The following is a 20,275-nucleotide window of genomic DNA, read 5'->3' on the forward strand; positions in this document are numbered from 1 at the left end:
AAATGGCTCCAGGATAACGTGCCATGAAGGGTAATGCAACCAGCCGCAGGCAACTAAAGATGGCCTGCTGCCATAAGAAATAGCGCCCCACATCATCACACCAGGGGTTATGGCTATATGCCTTTGTAAAACGAAGGCTGATTGGGATTGCTGGCACCGTCTTCTCCACACACGAACACCGTGGTCATCTGTTTCAAAAGTGGAGCGGGATTCATCGCTGAAAACTATACGATGCCAGTCTGATGGCAGCATGATGATAGGCTGCGACACCACTCCAGACGACTACGCCGATGTTGTCGGGTCAAAGGGAAACGTCTTAAAGGCCTCTGTGAGCCTAACCCCGCCTCAGAGCATGCGCCGTGAGATGGTGGACGGTACCACGGGAGGTATAGACGTGGCTGTAGTGCGTTGAATAGTCAACAATGCTATCGTTGGGGCGGTTCGGGCCTGGTGAACAATCATCCTATCTTTCCTCGCATCCTTGGCCTTCCAGAGCCTTCATTTCGTCGGCAATTTCCTTTTTGTAGCAACCATTGCTGCCAACATCTTTGAACAGCAGCGTCTGTACGCTGCAGGTGGCGGCCTATTGCTTGGTACAATCACCCAGCTTCACACAATCTTGCAATTCACTCACGTTCAAAGTCGTTTAGTTATCTGTATGGTCTTGGATATCGTCGTAATGGCATCTTTAGTTGCGTCTTTATAGAATTACAACGACAGAAACAAAAAGCGATTAATTTTCCACCTCTGTTACTGGTTTTATACTTTGCGAATTGCGCACTAGAAATGCGTGCTATGATCGCAATTCCTGTTCACTTGCCGTGAAACTTTGATCATTTGCATGTTCGATCAAGATGTTTTTTTAAACGAAATTTCGGTACGATCACAAAAGTTCTTCTTGGTGCTTCAGGTTTTTTGGCAAACGAGTGTATATTTAAATAATGTCATAGTCCGTAGTTCGTTTTTGAAAAGAAGCAAGTAAAACATTCGTTCGATGCTCTAAGGTACTCTACAGCTTCAGAGCTTATTTAAAAAGAAATTGTCAAATTTGTTTTGGAATTAATTTGAAGCTTCATTGTAAATGAAAGAATGCTTTTTAAAAAGTCAACATTCTGCCGCCATCTTAACCATTGACTTGATGAAATTAAGTAAAATACAAACGAATAGAATGTAAGTTACCAGATTACATTAAAAATATCAGGCATAGCGATGCTGCAGCCCACCCCCTGCACTCCTCAAAAGCATTTGCAGTAAATTTCGTGAATTTTTTGTTGGTAAAATACTAAATAGAATTTTGTAGGAATAGCTTTTTTGAATGTCAATACAAGACGGTTACCTATGTTAACCAGTTAACTGTGGCGCCCTCGTTTAAGAGGGCGCACCGTTTTGTATCGCCAGAATCGAGCCATGACGAGTATATTCGTCAATCACAGAGTAAGTTACGCTGGTTAAACTTTTATTACTAATATTTACTTATTTGGTTAACATAAGCATATATTGCATACATATTAAACTAAAAATATAATCAATTAAATATTATACATATAAAAGTAGGAATTTAAATTCCTGCTGTGGAGTGATATTCAGCCAAACAGGTTACTAGACACCACGGGACTTTGCAAATCGAACACCAGTAAAGCGATTCCTTTCTGATCTTATGTTTTTAGCAATGCGAACCCCTTCGCGCAGGGTTTTTTTTTTTTTTTTTTTTTTTTTTCGATGTTCCGGGTATATAATCTGGAACATGATTCCCGCCTAATTGGCTTATATTAGGTCTAAATAGCCGACTTTGTGTCGATTTATTTCTTTCAATTGGATACGTCGAAAAAGTGTCTTTAATAAATTTGAACGAAAGGTTGATACGCAATAATTTTCCATTACTTTTTTTTTATATAATATGAATGCATTCAGACACATAATGTCTAAGAAATGGAGAAATATCTTTTTGTAGTACTTTTTGAGTCGTTTACTTGCTGTGGAGTACGCTATGATAATGCCATCGCTCCTATCCACTCCAGCCATTTTTTTATTATAATCAATCACTAGCTCCGGTTTCTTAGTTATTATTTTTCTTTTTTCTGTACGCGCGTCTTTATACGCGCGTTGCTTACACTACTTTATACACATGACGAGTATACTCGTCAATACACAAAATCGTGCCGCTTCTCCATGACGAGTACACTCTTCAATCACAGTTAACTGGTTAAGTTTGAAACCAAGTAAACTGTTTAGTGTTTTTGTTATTCTTTAATGCTTCAAAAACGTTTACTCCAAATATTCATTTTAGCGAACAAAAACTTTAGTATGCTCAAAGTGTTAAATTTGTTCAGCAGTTTACCATATAAATATGCATTAAATGAAAGGAACGAAATGTCATTTCTTTGGTTAAAAACATATATGACGTTATTTAAGTTAATAACTGTCAGTAACTTCAGTTTGTACAAGCTGTTTCAGAATTTTTCTGCACTATACAAGTAAAGTGATTTATATCTTAGCAGTCAAGCAATTTAAATTAGTGTATTCTTTGAATTCGAAAACATTTCCATTTTTAAAATATGCAAATATAATTCATATCTCTGTAATACAATCCATATATTTAATTCGTTAAATCTCTACTGATGCAAACAGTAAAACGTAAGCAGGTAATTTTTTTAGACTTATTCTTGCATATTTGCGTGTAGTAACTCCATAGTGTTTTAAATGTGGAAGCAACTTTGGCAGCTACTGTCAAACGTTGTTTTACCGATAGGTTTATACATGTAATTTTAAAATATCCTTTTACTAGTTTTATAAATAAATACGTCTAGCGTTAGAACTACTAATCCAGTTAAAATGAATAGTTTCCGCCCTTTGAAAACATGCATTTATTAATGCTCTGTAGTTTTAGTGTTAAGTAAACGTTATACGAAACAAAAGGAATTAACAACACTCTGAGATTTCAAAACTGTAACATACGTACTTAGATTTATTTCGCACAAGAATTACAAACACAGTAAATAGTTTTTCAGATGAGTAGCATTTGAACAAGATCAGGTTTTCAGTACTAAATTATAATCCTTTTAAACAGACTTTGACTGTTTTCAATATATTAAATTTCAATTCTCAATTTCAATTCTGAAACGTACGACGCGGTAAGTATTATGTGCAGGTCTTAAGAATAGATTTAGGAACTTGAAGATTGATGTTATTATACAATATGTGTTATTCTCTTAATCCCATTTCGGTCCCTGTTATTTACATGAGCTAATGTTTTTATATCACAGGCTGGGATGAGAAAATATGTAACATTCGAGTAACATTTACAAGTATATCGTTTCAATAATACAGACCTCGTCCTGGAAGAATTTTTACGTAAGATTCTCGTTCGCGTAAAATTTTCTTCGGTCTGAATTCATCAACATTTTTAAAACAGTAGGCTAAAATTTAAAAAAAAAGTTAAAGATATAAAAATTATTCACTTATGTGAAATTAATGAGATTTTAGAATATCCATATTTCTGTTTTTGTATATTATTTAATTCGATTATAACTTTTTTAATACTTGCAGACTATTTTTTAGTTATAGCAAATTTTATTACTTTAAAAATGACTTTTAGTCTTCCTATTATATCCGTAGTTGAAAGCTGTATTATAATTTATAAGTTAAAATCCATTCATAATTTAAAATGTCATGATTAATTTATTTTAAGATGTTCAATGCCATTTTGCCATGCGGATTCTGAGTCGTTTTAGATCTACTGCTAGATCTCACCTTCAGGACTGTAGACTGTGATATAGAAAAGTCGCAATCAAAAGCCATCATCAATCAATAATCATTTCTAAGAACAGACAACTTAATTATCTTCAGAATCTGTCCTTGCACTTTTTATGCGATCGGTGAAGACTAACTTTTTTTACGTCCTAGCCATCACTAATGTAAAAATCTACTTTCACTTTTATTCTAGCTAGGAATTTCGGAAAATTAATATGTTATTAAATTTAATAACTTATTAAATTCAATAATTATTCCAAATTAACAAATCATTAAATTATTAGTTTTAGTGGTCAAAATAAAATTTTAACCTCCAAAAGACAACAAAGCAAAATGTTTAATTGCCACCATTCTAAGTAAACGAAACGTGCCATCTCTAAAAACATTATTTTTGTAAACTAATCCAAGTATTTTATGGACTTGAATACTACCCTTTTTCCCTGGCAGAATACAAGATTGCTTACTACTAAGAGATTCTTCAATTTTGAATTTTTCATTGTCTAGTCAAATTTTCGAAATTTAATTTAGAAGTTAATTTAAAATTTAAAACAAAAAGACACGATAACGTAAGCAAAGACGGTGACATGATATCGTAAACAGTTTTAGAAGAAATTTTGTAAATTTATTAGTTACAACCTAATTTTTTTAATACTACAAATTTTGGTATTCGCATCAGATTAGATTTGTGATTGATTGCCTGAATAAAATGTGTTTCCGAATAAATAATTTGGGGAAATAGTTGCATTTTGCGTCGTCCACTAAAAAACGGTGTTTCACTTTTCAAATTTTTCCCACCAAATATTAGAGCTCTGTATTATGTTTAAAGAAATTAAATAATGAAGAATCTTCATGAAATGTATGTATATTTCTCGCACTGTGAAAAAACAACTGTACTTAGGTAAAACATGATATTTAATAAATAAAGGTAATACACACAAATTTAAAAAGACCCCTTTGAGCGTAGTATGAAATCTGAAATCTTTCAGTTTTTATTTATAAAATTTTTATTTATGTTTGCCTGACAAGAACTTCTCCTCAGTCACGCCGGATGGTGCAGTGGTTAGCTAAGCTTAAATGCTTGTCCGAACTTTAGAGTTCAGATTCCAATACGGTTTGCTTATTCATGTGTCCCCCTTTCTTGCGGGTGTAATATCAGTCTAACCTCTGTGGTGCAACCTGAGCAAAGTACATGCTGATGACATAGCTAAATAATCGATGGGTTCAAGCTTTCTCAATACATGCTTATGGAACAAGTATCCAGACATTTGGCAGGAGGGAACATCTGTTTACTTTTCTTTCCTCTGGACAGGGAATTTTTTGCTGCCTGCCTATAGAAGCAGATAATTTTAGCTTTTTTCTCTTTCTTGCTCTTCCTTCTCTACATCCATGCATTTTTACTTCTTTTACAAAGTAAAAAAGATGCATTCTAATCGCAACAAGTTTCACGCAACATATTTCAACGATAATATCCATTTTGACCGCTATCCAATGCAATTTAACGAAGCTTTTGCGTGACATCTGTACGTAAGGACAGAACAAAAGACTCCTTTTCTCCAAAAAATTATAAAACTGCTTTAAAATGAATTCTGACGGGAATTTTCGTGGCGTCTGTACGAACGTATGTACGTACGTACAGACGTATCTCGCATAACTCAAACGAGTAGCCTCAGAACGTGGAATTTTTGTATATAGGACTACTATAACATGTAGATGTGCACCTCGTATTCTGGTTGCAATAGGCCGCACCAAACGTATATAAATATATTTTTATATATAACCCACACTGTTACAAGGCTCAGTGATCTCCGTTTCTTTACTCGTATATGTTTGTAAATTATACATTTTTTGCTTTAAAAATGATTGAATTATATTGTTCTTATCTTCCGGTTAAGGTTTTTATGCCTTTAGTAAATCTGTGTGCAATATTTTTAGAATTACCAACAATTTTAAAATTGTTTAAGTGCCGCTGAGCCTAATAATTTTTTTATAGCGGCCATTGCTTGTTTACATTTGAAACAGCAGACTAGTGGATTTGTTGCCAATCTAGGGAAACTTAGCTTCGCAACAAAAAAGGTAACGCCTTCATTTATTATTGCGAATTAAATCATGCTTAATCCTTTCTGGAATTTTTTCGAGGAAATAAGTGTTTAAGATGTACTTCGTAATTTTTAATAGAGGTATTTTGAGTTTTTACGTATTTTTGCCTTGTCGCGAAGTGAGAACTGAATTAATTAAATGAGAAATACTGAATCGTCTGTGAAAAACTGTTTCTTTATTGTTTTGTTCGCTTAATTTCTTTTATACATCGTTCTAGCTTTGTTATAGTATTTGCATAGAGCATGTGGAGTGTTTGTATAGAGCAACGATTAGATAATTCTATTCTTTAAATGATGTAACTTTTGTGCATTCTGAGTTATAATATGAACGAAATATAATACTGTTAAGTGAATCTAGCGCCAGACTGTCGCTATGGTAAACAAATAGCGTGAATTTTAAAGAATGCATTTATTCTATTGTGGTTTATGCGTTGTCGGCGAAATAGATTTAATTCAATGTTTAAATGAAATGCGAGAAAAAATGGGTATATTTTAATATTCCGTACAAGGACGTCATGTGGTGTGCACATCAGATTTTTTTTTTTTTTTTTTTTTTTTGATAAAATAAACAGTTACTTAACATTAAAAAAGACTGAATTTCAGATTGGAGTTTGAGTTTTGGGAGGTAATTTTATTTCGGGTAATAATGATTAACCATTTAATTTTGGAATATTTTACTAGTTATATTAAAATGTAATCTGATAAATCAATGGATTATTTTAATTCGCCGGAAGCCTGGAAAGAAAATATTTTGAATTTGTGAAATATTTATATAAATTAAAGGACAAGATGTGCCAGCTTCCATGAAAGCAGTCATAAATAGTTTTGTTAGAGCAATGCTGGACGTTTAGTTTCAATCTCTTCATATGCAGTTTTAAAACAAACAAAACAAATTCGATTTATATGATTATGATGTTCCCACTTATTTTTAAACTAATTCTTCTGACATTCTTATAAGATGATACTTCTCTTTTTACTCTTTTTTTTTTTCCTGCTTCTTCATGTGAATTGGGGTATATCTTTCGTCGCAGTCATTTTGAAACTTGTCCTCGTGAGAGTAATTATGGAGAGTACCCTGAACCGTCATATATAATCCCATGGCCTTAAAACGCACGCATATTTTCCCTTCCAATCTTTATGGAAAGTAAAGTTTGCGTGCCTAAAAGGTTCATCCATCTAAAATTCTTGCAATTCTTTCTGCATTTTTTACCATTTCTTTACTGCTTTGCAAGAATCATCAAAGCTCCGAGTTTCCAGCTATCGATTACCCCTCGTGGCCGTGGTTTTCAAAGAAGTTTTTATCTAACGTCACACGTGAGGATTTTCACACACACTGCCAGAAACAATTTAAACAAAAAAGACCTAAAGGAGAGTGCAGAAAGGAGCAACTAAATATTGAGAAAACGAAATAACAAATAAAATTTCTATTTGTCGTTGCATTAGACGGGAAGGAGAAAGCAACTCAACAAAATTTGCTGCCGATCGGATTTCTTGTGCAGGCTTTTCTCATTCACTAGTCAAAACCTGGTTACTGTAGCTTTTTATTTTATTTCAGTTTTATTTTTGAAGTAAAATCTATTTTGCCCGGAGTGCACCCAGATAAATGCTCTACGGCCCTTCCGTCTATTTCTTTCCGCTTTCTATTGTATTTATTCTCTGGAAGACAGGCTCAGTTGACACTGACGTGACAATCGTGTTTAAAGTTTAGATAGCTTAAAAGAATTTATTTTGTTTTATATACTTATTTTTGCGAAGTTCTGTTCCATATCGTTGAGTTTATTTCTGTTGGAGAAGTTTATCGTCTAAAAACTCATTTTTCTAGGAACTTTCTTTATTTCCGACATCCGAGTTCCCAAAAGTAATTCTAACCGGTAGTTCAATTGTTATGGAATTTTGCCGTCCACTCGACAATCTTCAGATTTTGTCTTAAAATGGATAAAAATAATTCATGGTGTTTTCTTCCGTTTTCATAGCATATTGTTTTTATAGTTTTTCTTTTTCTTTCAAGAATTTCCAGTGAAGTATACGCTCAGAATTGGTTTAGAAAATGGTACTTAAATGCACGAATGCGAAAGAAATTCTTATTCTTAAAGTGTAATTTTCTTCAGCAAAACTATTTGTGAACTTCCTTAATTGAATACAGCAAAGAACAAAGGAAATCTCCGTTTAAGTGTAGGGGGATTTCGTGGGGAACTTTATAAGGGAAATTGGCCCATATTCACGATAAAATTGTTTTCAGAGTTGCAAACATGATATATAGTTATGAAATATTATTGGAAGTAAGACTACTAGTATAAGACTACGCGGTTGATTTTACGTAAAATTGGCTCAAAATCAAAACTTCTCACCGACGTAACAATTTAAATGTCTTCTAAATAACTTAGTTCGAAAAATTAGTCTTGGTAAATCTTTAAATTATGGTAACTTGGCGATTTTTTGGCGAAACTTTGGCGACCAACCCTGTTACAACAACCTGCTAGTTTTATTTTTTTTGGGCGCCATTTTGTTTTCACAAAGTAAAGGCTTTTTTTTTTTTTTTTTTTTGTAACTCAACATTTTTTCCAACAATCTGCTAGGCGAATTACGCTTATGCTAGAACTTTTATGGAACAAAAGTGCTTAATCATGACGAAGATTAGATGCGACATTGGGAGAAAATGTAGAATCGTCCACTGCTTGCGCGTTTTTAAGAATTGCATATACACGGTATTCATGTACACGTCGACCTATTTTCACTTAAAAAAACATCCCAGAATTGCACGAAAATGGCATTGCGCACTCTCTTGACTTATAGGTCCATGTACACATCGACCTATTTTCACTAAAAGTCAAAGAAAATTGACAGAAATCCAATTCTTCTTACTCTTGTAAAAAGCTCGAAACAAATAGGTGGGCGATTCTGCACTTTAGCAGCGAAATTGTTTCTAAATGCTTATTAGCTAAAATACCGATGGGAATTTTTCCGGAAAATATCACATGACATGTCTCATGATCTCTTATTTCTCTGAGACAAAATAATCTGTGATTCGAACTTTCGAACTGTGTACTTCTCAGATTATTGCTAAAGTCCTAGCTAGTAACCTTTATCGCCTTACCAAAATGTCGCCAAACCGCCTGTTACAATATTCTAAAGATTAGATTCACAGTCTTATCTAAGCTGCGAAATCTAGTAGCATAGCCTCGAGAGGCAGAAACATGCTTTGTCTTACAATAAACAAACCTCGAATTAAATGCTAGCTAACCTCATTAACATTCTGATAAGATAACGGAAAGGAGTAGGAAAGGTTAAATCATAAAATAACTAGTTGTGTAAAAGAAGAGAAAATCTCTAACTTTATAAATCACTACTATTTAACTTTAAAATAATATTGTTTTATTGAAAACCGAAAACAGTATCTAAGCGAGAAGCGGTATTCTTTAAAAAATCATTCGTAAAACAACCAGACATGTTTTTTATTATTATTCATGCTGAAAATAAAAGCACCTCAATGATTTATTTGTGCAAATAAGTAAGAATTTAATTGATTCCAAATATGGATTGAAATTTTAATTTTTGAAAACCTCTGTTAGCTATATATAACACATTTCGTATATACGCATTCTGGTTTGATGAAACCTTTCAGACATTTTCCCAATTCTAATTTTCTTCATGCACGTAGGAAGAATTAAATCTTAATGATGCCTTAAGAAACGGAGTACAAAGCAGTGCTCTGGTTCGAATAAATTTATTCTTTTCTGCTGGCCCGAAATGGAAAATGGATTAGCTGCTACCATGATTAATAGAAAATCGATATAGGGATACCTTAATTTTTGATAGTTGGGAAGAAGTTATCCAAGAAACCTCAATGTTAGATCGTTGGATGAAATTGAGCGAACACTAGTATCAATTTTAGTTTCAAAATACAATTAAGTTGAAATTAAATATCTGACAAGAATTAATTTTCCGAGGATAATTGATTTTTTTTTCCTGCGTTCCAAATTCAGCTATGCGGCTTTTCAGAAATGATGAATCAGTTTATTAAACTCTGTGTACTAAATGGAAAAGATTTATATCTTATGACCTGAAAATAAATATCAGCATTATTTATCCATATTTTTTCGTTGCAATATTTAGTGCAATTAATTTAAACATAATTAACATTTTAAACCGTTTCGTTAAACCATAGAACATTGTCAATAGTACTATTTAACTTAAAGTAAACATTCTATACTTAATATTAAATGTCGACAGGATTTTATTTATTTATTTTTTTATGCTGGACACCAGCACGACCTATTTTGCGGTTATAATTTAAATAATTATAACCGCAAAATTAATTTCAGAAAACTTCACTCCATCAAGGCAAATAAATGAAATTATAAAAATTTTTATTAGGTTCCATATTAATTAAATTCTTCTATGTTATTAAATACGTAGAATAAATGTATGAGATTTTAGTGCATCTGAGCATCGCTTACGTTAAGTTTTGGCATCCATTCTTTCTTCTTCTCAACTCAATTTTTTATAACCATTCATATTCAATATTTATTTAAAAAGGATTTTAAAGAAATCGAAATGTTGATGCAGAGAAATAGTAGCAAAAAGTTTCCTCCTGCATGGAATTCCTGAGACAAGTTCAAAATGTTCTACAGCTAAGCCAAAAAGTCTGATACTGTGATTTTAAGCTGGCTCATCCACCTTAAAATCCTTATGATCTTCGAATATGTGACTGTTGCAAGAATTGGGATATTTTATTTATTTAAAAATCAATTACTTCCAACTTTTTATAGCTGACTACATAATATAGCTGCTTTAGAAAGTAGAAATCAGAAAGTTTGTGCTGCCACAAATATTTTTGTAATTGAATCCGCTTTGTGACAAACGTTTTCGTCATGTTTCCACCTTGCGCGCATGAGATTTTAAAAATGGCTAATGGTACACACTTGAAATTTAATGGAATTCTTTATATGGGCACTATTTTCTAACTGAACCAAAAATGTTTTGAATATTTTATTAAAAAATTTATGCACGAAAACATTACAGGTTTTTTTTAATAAAATACATTTTATAAACTCAACTTCGAATAAAATAAAAATTTAACATAAAATTCTTAGAATTTTAAGTTCACAGTAGTTTCCAAATATTATAAAAGCTATGTATTAAATATGGAAATTAATTATGCAAGAGAATGTTTTAAAATGTGCGTGCAAGGTGGAAACTTGACGAAAACGTTTTTCACAAAGCGGATTAAATTATAAAAATATTTGTGGCAGCACAAACTTCTTGATTACTATTTCAGATAGCAGCTCTATTATGTAGTCAGCTGTAAAAAGTTGGAAGTAATTGCTTTAAAAATAAATAAGTTATCCCAATTCTTGCAACAGTCAGATATTCGAAGATCTTATGGGTTTTAAGGTGTAAGAGTCCCCTTAAAGGAAACGATAAGAGATTTTAAATTTCATTAGTAGTAAAAACAGGGAATGATATAGTTTTCAATAATCATAAAGTTATCTATATAAGAATATGAAGAAAAATTTAATCAGAAACGCTTTCAGTAACTTCAGAAAGGTTCTTAACCCATAGTCTAATATTAAGTTCAATTTTTCTTTCCTGTGTGAAGTGGGGGAAGCACTGTAATTGCGAAAATTTCGGGTAACATATTTCACCAAAAATATTGTTGCGATTAATTACTAGTCATCACTAGCTGGATAATGGAGTCCATGTAGACAACATGTTAGTAAGAGTAGCTAATCTTATTAAAAAACGATCTAGCTGGAGTTACTAAAATTACTATATGTATGCTTTTTCAAGAGCTGGAGCTTTATTTATTAGCCATTAGCCCTGCGCCACTACAAAGGCCGGAAGTGGTGGCCGTAATTTTAAACGTAAATAAATCTACATTAGCTAAGCCTCTTTAAAAGGTAATGGAAATAGGCAAACAGTCATTTAAATATATATATTCTAATGCAAAGCCCAAATATGTAATTGTATTATGTTTTCAATACATTAAAATTAAAATTATAAAAATTTAAGTCAACACAACAGATATAAAATGTAATCATAAAATTTATAAAATTATTCCTTAATTTAAATTTAAATTGATTCTGTCTCATGCCATCCACTAAAAGGAAATGAAAAGCATCATTATGAAAAACGATATTGTCAAAACACAAATCTATACTTCGGATAGGACTTAGAATCATTTAAAAAAATATAGCAGATATTGATCAAAAAAGGAAAGGTTCATTAAATTTTCCAACCGTTTGATGGCAGTTTTATGGAGATTTTCTTTTTTTCCTTTTCAGAAAGAAATTAAGCATCTGATTTGGAGACCAATAAAGATAAATGATGGAAGACTTATGAATGTCTTCTTTGTTGGATAAAAGCTTTAAGTTTTTTAATGCGAAGGTTCGAAACTCCCCTGTTTTGATCAGAATATGACGAGTTACGTATCCAGTATTTTAATTCCAATGGTATTGGATGTGCTTCCAGTTTATGCCAAAAAAATGTGGTAACTGAACAAAATATTAGTATGTAATAAGGATCGTTACTAATGTAATAGCGATTATAATATATACTAGATATTGTAAGATGCATTTATCTAGTAATGTATAAATATTTAATCAATAAGTGATTAAAATTATCATAACTGTATTTGTAATTAATGCACTTCTGTCATTTATCCCCAAATGTACCAGTTGTAATATACTTGCAATTGTATTAAATATTGGTAACTATGTAATGTACAGGTACAACGTATTTGTATAATGTACTGTATTATAGATGTATTTGGAAGTTTGTTTTTGTTTTTGCTTTGTATTATGCGCAGTAATATTATAAAGTATAGGAGAGTGGATAAAGTACGATATACTGTAAGGTAAATTTACATGTGTGTAATGTATCAGTACTTGAAACAGGTTTTAGTATTTACCTAAGAATTCAAAAAAAAAAAAAAAATACTCGTTAAGAAGTAGATTGATAAAACACTGTACTTGTACCTGCTGTATAATGCATTTCAATGTAAGAATACCTGTGAATAAGTAGATTTATAATACATTGTACTTCTACGTGCTGTAAAATGCATTTTTGTAATAATATGGTACAAGATATTGGTCAATGAAATATTGGTAAATGCATAGTGTATAGGTATAAAGTGCAGGTATTGGAAGCATAACAGTAGTTTCATAAGATGTAATAATTTTTTGTATAATGTTTTAACTCAGTTATGTTTTAGTGCTTATTTAAGAATGTATTAGCATTTATTCAAGAATGTGCTGTGTATTTGTATTATGTAATTGTTCCACATATTTGAATCTATATTTGATATTTGTATTATGTATTAGTAAGTATGCATGTATTATGCATGATGGGTAAGAGATTTGGCTTCTTAAGAAACACAGTGCTTTAATATCTTCAAGGACCTTAAACTGCTGAGTTGGTAACCAATTCTGTATGGATTATGTAATACTCTGGGACGGAAGCCAACTCAGCGGATGACTTAAAAACCATATCTGATGGAGATATTCTAAATAAAGAGTAAAGTGCCTTTGTACTTGTAGAGCACAAGTATCAATTAAATAAACAAAAACATCGATTTTTTATGATTTTATATTAAAATTCGACTTTTTAAATGAATTTTAAAGCAAATCCTTCGTAACAAATGGTGTTAGAGTGAAAGTTATAGTGAAACATATCTCGAAATGTTTGACCAATAAAAAGCTTACTAGCCTGTCGTAACTTGTTTTTCAACGAACTGCTCTCCTTACATCATTTGAACTCATGTAAAAAATACTTCTTTATTCAATTTTACGCAAATATATAGTTATAGTATAAATAGAAAAAACTTAATAACAAGTTTATATAAATATTTACTAATTTAAAATATTGATTGCATTTACAAGATTTCAAGGTAATTTCATCCTTCAGTTAATATTTTAAGAGTATGTCATTTTCCTAATCCGTACATGTGTTCTCATTTCTGAGTTAAAAACATTTAGAATTATAATTAAATCTGAAACCGTATGAAAATTTTGACTACTTGTTTTTCATCGCTTCAATTAGAATTAAAATGATTAAATATTCAATGCTGTTTAAATATGTAAGCATGCATATTTGCTTATTTAAACAGAAGTTAAACAGCCTTGCAGTCATATTTTTATATTTCTTTATTAGTGTCGCAAAAATAATGCGTTTTTACAAGATTTAAAGGTTATTATAGCTTTAACTTTTGACTATCGAAACTTTAATTTTCATAGCTATGCGTGAGATTTCATATATTTTTGTTAAATCGTCTATATTTTTAAAGTAGATCATTCTAATTGTACATTATTTTCCTCATTTGAAAAAAGTATTAAACTAATATAATTCTGTAAGGCTGTGCTCAAAATATATTACGATTTTATGTATATGAGGCAAAATATATTTTATTTTAATTTTATTTAAAATACTTTTATCGCTGAAATTATAAATTATAAGTAGCAAATGCAATATTAAGGATATCTAATAATAATCTAAGTTGATAATCTAAGTTCAATAATTTTAGATCACGAACCAATTAATAGAAAATTACAAATAACCTTAAAATATGTTATAGTTTCGATACCTTCTGACATTTTAAATCTACTTGCCTCTCAGTTTAATTAAACAAAATACAGCCTGATAAATATATTTAAATTAAATACGCACTTCTATTTAAAGTGATTAAAAGTAATTCAAGCTTAGTGAAATATTCTCTTTTATGCATAAATAACTATTCAAGATTAATATTCCTGTAATTCCTTTGTAAATATCTAAGTTCTTTCGTTTGAAATTTGATTTTCATCTTTTCGTGTATAGCTCTGCATTTTTTTTATCATTTATTCATAGGTTTATTTGTTTAACACATTTTACATGCTAGTTTTATATCTATCAATGATTAGTTCTTTCCCACCAACTTGGCGATATTCTGGAACTTTCCAGAAAAGGCATTGTCAAAGTCTTAGAAGCGATATTTCGTATAGTAGTGTTTGCCTTTGAACAACCTCTTATAGCATGCTATGCTGTTAAATCTGTGGCTTTGTTATAACTGTTTTAGATTTTGTCTATGAAAGATTGGGTAATCTGCGATGTTGCTCAGTAGTGTTGGCTACATACCTCAAATTCAATAATTTTTTCCCCCGAAATTATCCAAAAACAATAATTAACTCTCTACAATAACTACTCTCAATAACTGGCTCTTCAACCAGTTTCTTCCACCCATTTATAAACAGAGCATTTCTTCTTTTATTTTCCATTTCCAGATGGCACAACTTCCTTTATATCTTTTGGTTAATTTTCATTTTAATTTTTCCATCGCGTGGTTAATAAATAGTGCGCATTCGAAATTCTGTAATCTTTCGAAATTTTGTAATTTTGTATTCGAAATTTGTAATTTTTCTGTCTTAGAAATTTGCACTTGCGTTTCATATAAAACTTGCGTTTCATATAATTTCTTTCTTGCGTTCATATTATACATAGTTGCAGGTGACGAAAGCGATTGAATTATTGAAAACGATTCTTCTGAAACAAAATTTGCAACAATCAATATTTATGTTTGCCAACTTTGAGTTTTACTTAGCACGCTACTCCTTTTCCCTTCAAAGATATTGCCTGCAAGTTGTTTGATAATTAAATTAGAAATTTAAAATGCCAAAATGCTGAAGTTAAAAAAATCCAAAGTCATTTGTATTAAGTTATAATTTAACAACAGCAAATGAGAGAAATTCAGGTTTCTTTATTAGCACCGTGCAATGCATCTTGACACATAAAGCGGTAGCCTTTTAGATTATTACTATAATCAACAAACGATGAACATATCTAAGGACTTGGTTGAGAATAATGGAATAAAAAATTATTTATTTATTTTCCCTCGTCAGCTCAGTTTATAGCTTGTAAACTCATCAGATATTTATGCGCATGATTCACGGAGAAGAATTCAGCAAATAAAATGCACGAATTATCATGAAATAATCTAGAAGAAGCTATTTCAGTCATTCATTCCATCCGTTAAAAGTTACGAGCGCATGACAGATTAAGAATATAATAACAGGAGACAAGCACGGCACACACCAAATAAAACACAGGGAATATTTTCTAAATTTATCTTAATACTGTGGTAATTATAACTCGTTCTTGTTCGAAGATTGAGAGAGAAATTGGTATTCTTTTGAAGAACATGGTATCTGGAATCGGAAAAGCATACTGACTCAACTTGTTATTCCACTTTCGTACAAGTGTACAGAAGTGGGCACGCGAAAAAGTCATTTCATCATATCCGTAAAAGAGCCGATTTTAATAAAGGCCCATGTAGAAGTAAAAATGTTTCGAGTTTTCAACATCGATAACAACCTTTCACGCGGCTTGTCTGGAGAATTCTGAGAACCTTATTTCCAGCTACATGAAATGTGGCAGTGTTTGGCGCTGAATTAATAAGTACGTTTTGCTACAGCTGGCCTTTTGTTGGTGGTTAACGTTTGATTCCCTTCTACAGTCAACTTATTGACCACCTAAGCGTCTTTACTTTGCATTATGGGCTATGTAAATGTCATCAGCAGGCGCGTAGCATTTTAACCAAAGAAACAATAACTAAAAAGGAAAAGGTAGAAGAAACATGCCAGCGTTAAGCATTCTGAATAGGTCTCTCGGGTTCTGCTTTCCAATCGGAACAGAGGAGGGGGGTTCAGTAATGGAATTTGTTTCGTACGCGTGAGTTTTACCTAGGAATATATCTCGGTGGAGGCTTAAAGATGAAATATGAACCTGAAACTGTTATTGCGAATGTAGAAAAGAAAAATCAAAAGATCTCTTGGGGAACTGCGAATGCAAAAACTTCCGTTAAAATACCTTAATAGATTTTTCCAGACAAGAGAATTAAAGCAAAAAATAAATTATACTCTTTCTTACCTTAAACATCATATATTACATTTTTGAATAAAAAAGATAAGAGAAATGACGTCAAGGAAAGAAAAGCTTAGAATCCAAAATAAGGTCTGGTGATCAGTTTCTCCCAGAATGGAAGCGAAAATTTCTGAATTTTTCATGAGCTTTTAGGTTTTTTTTTTCCTTTTTCTTGCTCCGTACGTGTCTACGTCTTAACTTGCCTCAGTAGTGATTAAATTTAAGGAAAAATTCATGAAACTAATTTTGAAAATGAAACAAAATAAAAATTATTCTCATCGGAAATTCCGTAGACAGAAGTTAGGTAATGTAATATTAGATCTTTCGCTTCTAGATGGGTTAAAAGTATATTTTTGGCAATAATCCGAGAGAATCAAATTACTAAACTTTGGCGGTTTCAATCTGGGATGAGACTCATAATGGTCTAGTGTTGTTATCCATTACTCATAAGTTACTTTAAACGAAATAATGTAATCCTTTTTTAAGATAACAAACTGTAAGGATTATGTTAATTTTATTAACAGTTAAATTTTGAATTAAAGTTCCTTTGCTGTCAAATTTTTAACTTCAACTTACTACTTCCGGCCAAAACGTAGTTTTAGAATCAGGTTTGAATATATAATGAGGAAGAGTGGTACTTAACCGCAAAGTTCTACTTTATGCTTGCATACTCAACTTGTATTTGAATTGCATGTTACACGGTGTAATACTCCGCAGTGGCAAAGTGCCACCTTTCTCTTTATTTTTCATATCTTGTCTCTGTAACACCTTCACTGATATTTTTACCTCCAGGATGCCATAATTAATGACAACCGGCAAAAAGCCTGAAAATTTACGCAGGCTAGACCCAGTATAACAGCGGTAAATGGAATGGAATGCTGAGTTAGAGAGAATCAGAGTTTCTGATTAGCGCGCATTCGCCTTTTTGGCTGCTCCCTCTCAAAGCTGTTATTACGCTCGGCCGTACTCAGGCCCTTGATAGCTTCGCAGTCAATTACAGTTAAGGAGTCAACTCGGTTAGATTCTTGATAACTTCGTCTATATCTCTTTTAGTTTAGATTAGTTTTAGTTTATTTCTTAGCCTCTTAAGTTCAAGCCCAAGTGTCGGCTTTTATTGTACACTCCAAGACGGAGTTCTGTTCAATTTTATTTGAATAATAAAGGGTTATTTACCCTTCCATCTTGTTGTTTCTTGTCACACTAACATAAACGATTATTCGCTTAGCAGTTCTTCACGTTCAACTGTAAATTAGCATTTACAAAGTGAGGAACTCTACAAAACAATAAAAATAATTTTCATCAAATACCTTCGGATTAGTTTAATTAAGAGAAACTAAACTGAAAGAGAAAAACAAGGGCAAATTGTATCACAGTTACCTTTCATAACAGTTTTGAGTTTGGGAATGTTCGATCATACTCTCCTGGTTTGGTCCCCGCAGACTTATTTTTGTTTCCCAAACTCAAAACTGTGAACAAGAAGTCAATCAAGAAGAACGTGACGCCGACATTGAAGATCCTTCCGAAAGAGGACTTCAAAAATTGTTTCCACAACTTATACAGCCGAGCACAAAATTGTGTTACGGCAGATGGGGATTACTTCGAAACATATCAAAAGGTTACGTTTTTCAGACAGTCCTTAAAATTAATAGCCACACCTCATATAAATGCATTGTTGTTATCCTTGATGAAACATAGATTTACCTAAATAGCTGCAACAAAAAAAAAAGGTATATTTATTACCAAAGACAAAAAGGGAAAAAATTGTAAAAACCTGGTTCCGTCAATGGAAAAACGCAAACTCACCAAATTATTTAATTAATTATCTTAAATTAATTAATTTTTGTAAGCTCCTTGTTGTATATTTGCCGCACGAGGAGATTGTGGAGTCTTTTTTTTTTTTTTTTTTTTTTTTTTTTACAGGGGACATTAAAAATGAGCAATGCCCTCGTCGGGATTCGAACGTGAATCTCTCGAATACGCGCCGAGTGTGCCCTCATTGCACTGTAAAGGCATGCTGGAAAAATGTAAAAAGTGCCTTACATATTCCCTGTTTTTAAAGAGCGACTGGGGTATAGGAGACCCAATCGTCAGATCTTGGTGGTGAAAAATTATCGCCCACCACCTTTTAGTACCGTCACCACCACCTTTCACCACCTACTGGGTGCCACTGTAGAGTCATTAGGTTATTTTGAAGCAGGAGATGTGAAAATTGATCAGTGCCCTCTCTGGAACTCGAACCTAGATCTGTCGAATACGCGCCCAGTGTGCTACTATTATACCACCCAGGCATGCTGGAAGGAGGGAGAAAATACCTTATAAATTTTCAAATTTTAGAAAAATACAAGAAAAGCTCTTCTATCATGGAAATCACGATGCAGATATCTAGAGGTAAAGGGTTATCGGATCAAACATTAAAAAAATACTCTTTATATTTAAGCATTAATTGAACGGTTTCGAGTTCGTTCTAAATATGTATAAACAGCCCCTGTAGTATAACTTAACATTTCTACTTTTTGTAGTCTAATTTCAAATACTGCGTTCACTTGTTTATAAAACTGGAATGGTAGAAGCATACTTATAAGGTATTTCTCCCACTTCCCTAGCGTGCCTTCGTGGTGTACCAGTAGCCATTTATTTTTGGGCCGGTATTGCAGAGGTCCGTGGTTCGATTCCCGGCGAAGGCGGTTGCTTATTTTTCATCTTTTCTGCTTCCAATTAACTTAATGACTCTACATACTGAAAATTAAAAGAAGGTTAATACAGCAATTAAAAACTTAATCTTAATTCCATACCCGAAAATTACCTGTACCAGGCACAAAAAGCAATCTCGATATAATGTATGATACAATACAGATACGGTTCAACGAATTCACATCCGCTGTAAAAAATTCGTTTAAAAGAATGAATGGCAATATCTTGTGAGAGCATTAAAATAAATCGCACTGCAGTGCACACTTTGTATCTTTATTTTATGCGTAAAATATAGGTATCCGAAACGCCTATATGATGGCTGCATTATTCTGAAACGGATGGATATGTGCATCCGAAGCGCGTGCAAACATGTCATTCCCAGCTGTTGCGTTATAATGGATGGCAGTCCATAACGATTGCTCTCCCTAAACTGAATTCATTTCGACAATGAGCTTCGCAGCTGAGTGCTCGCGATGAAAATGCAGAATTTTATATTGTCTTAAGATGGGCGCATGTACGTAAAGGCGTGCGATTTTTTCAATGTGTTTTGAATCTTTTTTATCGCTCCAAATGGATTTGTACATTCTAGCTCGGAAACTAGTCGATGACAAAGCATTTCGAAAAACCTGGAAAACTTCATCTTTCAAAATATGTACTTGGAATCAGAGCAAATTTGCCAGTGTTTGTAAAAACTTCATTATCTTCAAATAGGAAAATATTTTCCCCAAATATTACGTATAACATGAATGAATTTTGAAGCTTCATATTATATTGTAGAGTCATTAGGATTTTTGGAAGCAGAAAAGATGAAAATTATGCAACCGCTTTCGCCGGGAATCGAACCA

General features: G+C 32.3%; 1 protein-coding gene across 2 annotated transcripts in view; it reads right to left on the reverse strand.

Moving 5' to 3' along the window:
• LOC118199204 (uncharacterized) overlaps positions 1-20,275 on the reverse strand; it is a 278,709-nt gene that overhangs the window by 205,512 nt on the left and 52,922 nt on the right. The gene's annotated exons all lie outside the window — the stretch shown is intronic.

Source organism: Stegodyphus dumicola, chromosome 5 (genome assembly GCF_044657685.1).
Source record: "Stegodyphus dumicola isolate Sdum_Otavi_A_Nest chromosome 5, ASM4465768v1".
Classification (NCBI taxonomy): Eukaryota; Metazoa; Arthropoda; class Arachnida; order Araneae; family Eresidae; genus Stegodyphus; species Stegodyphus dumicola.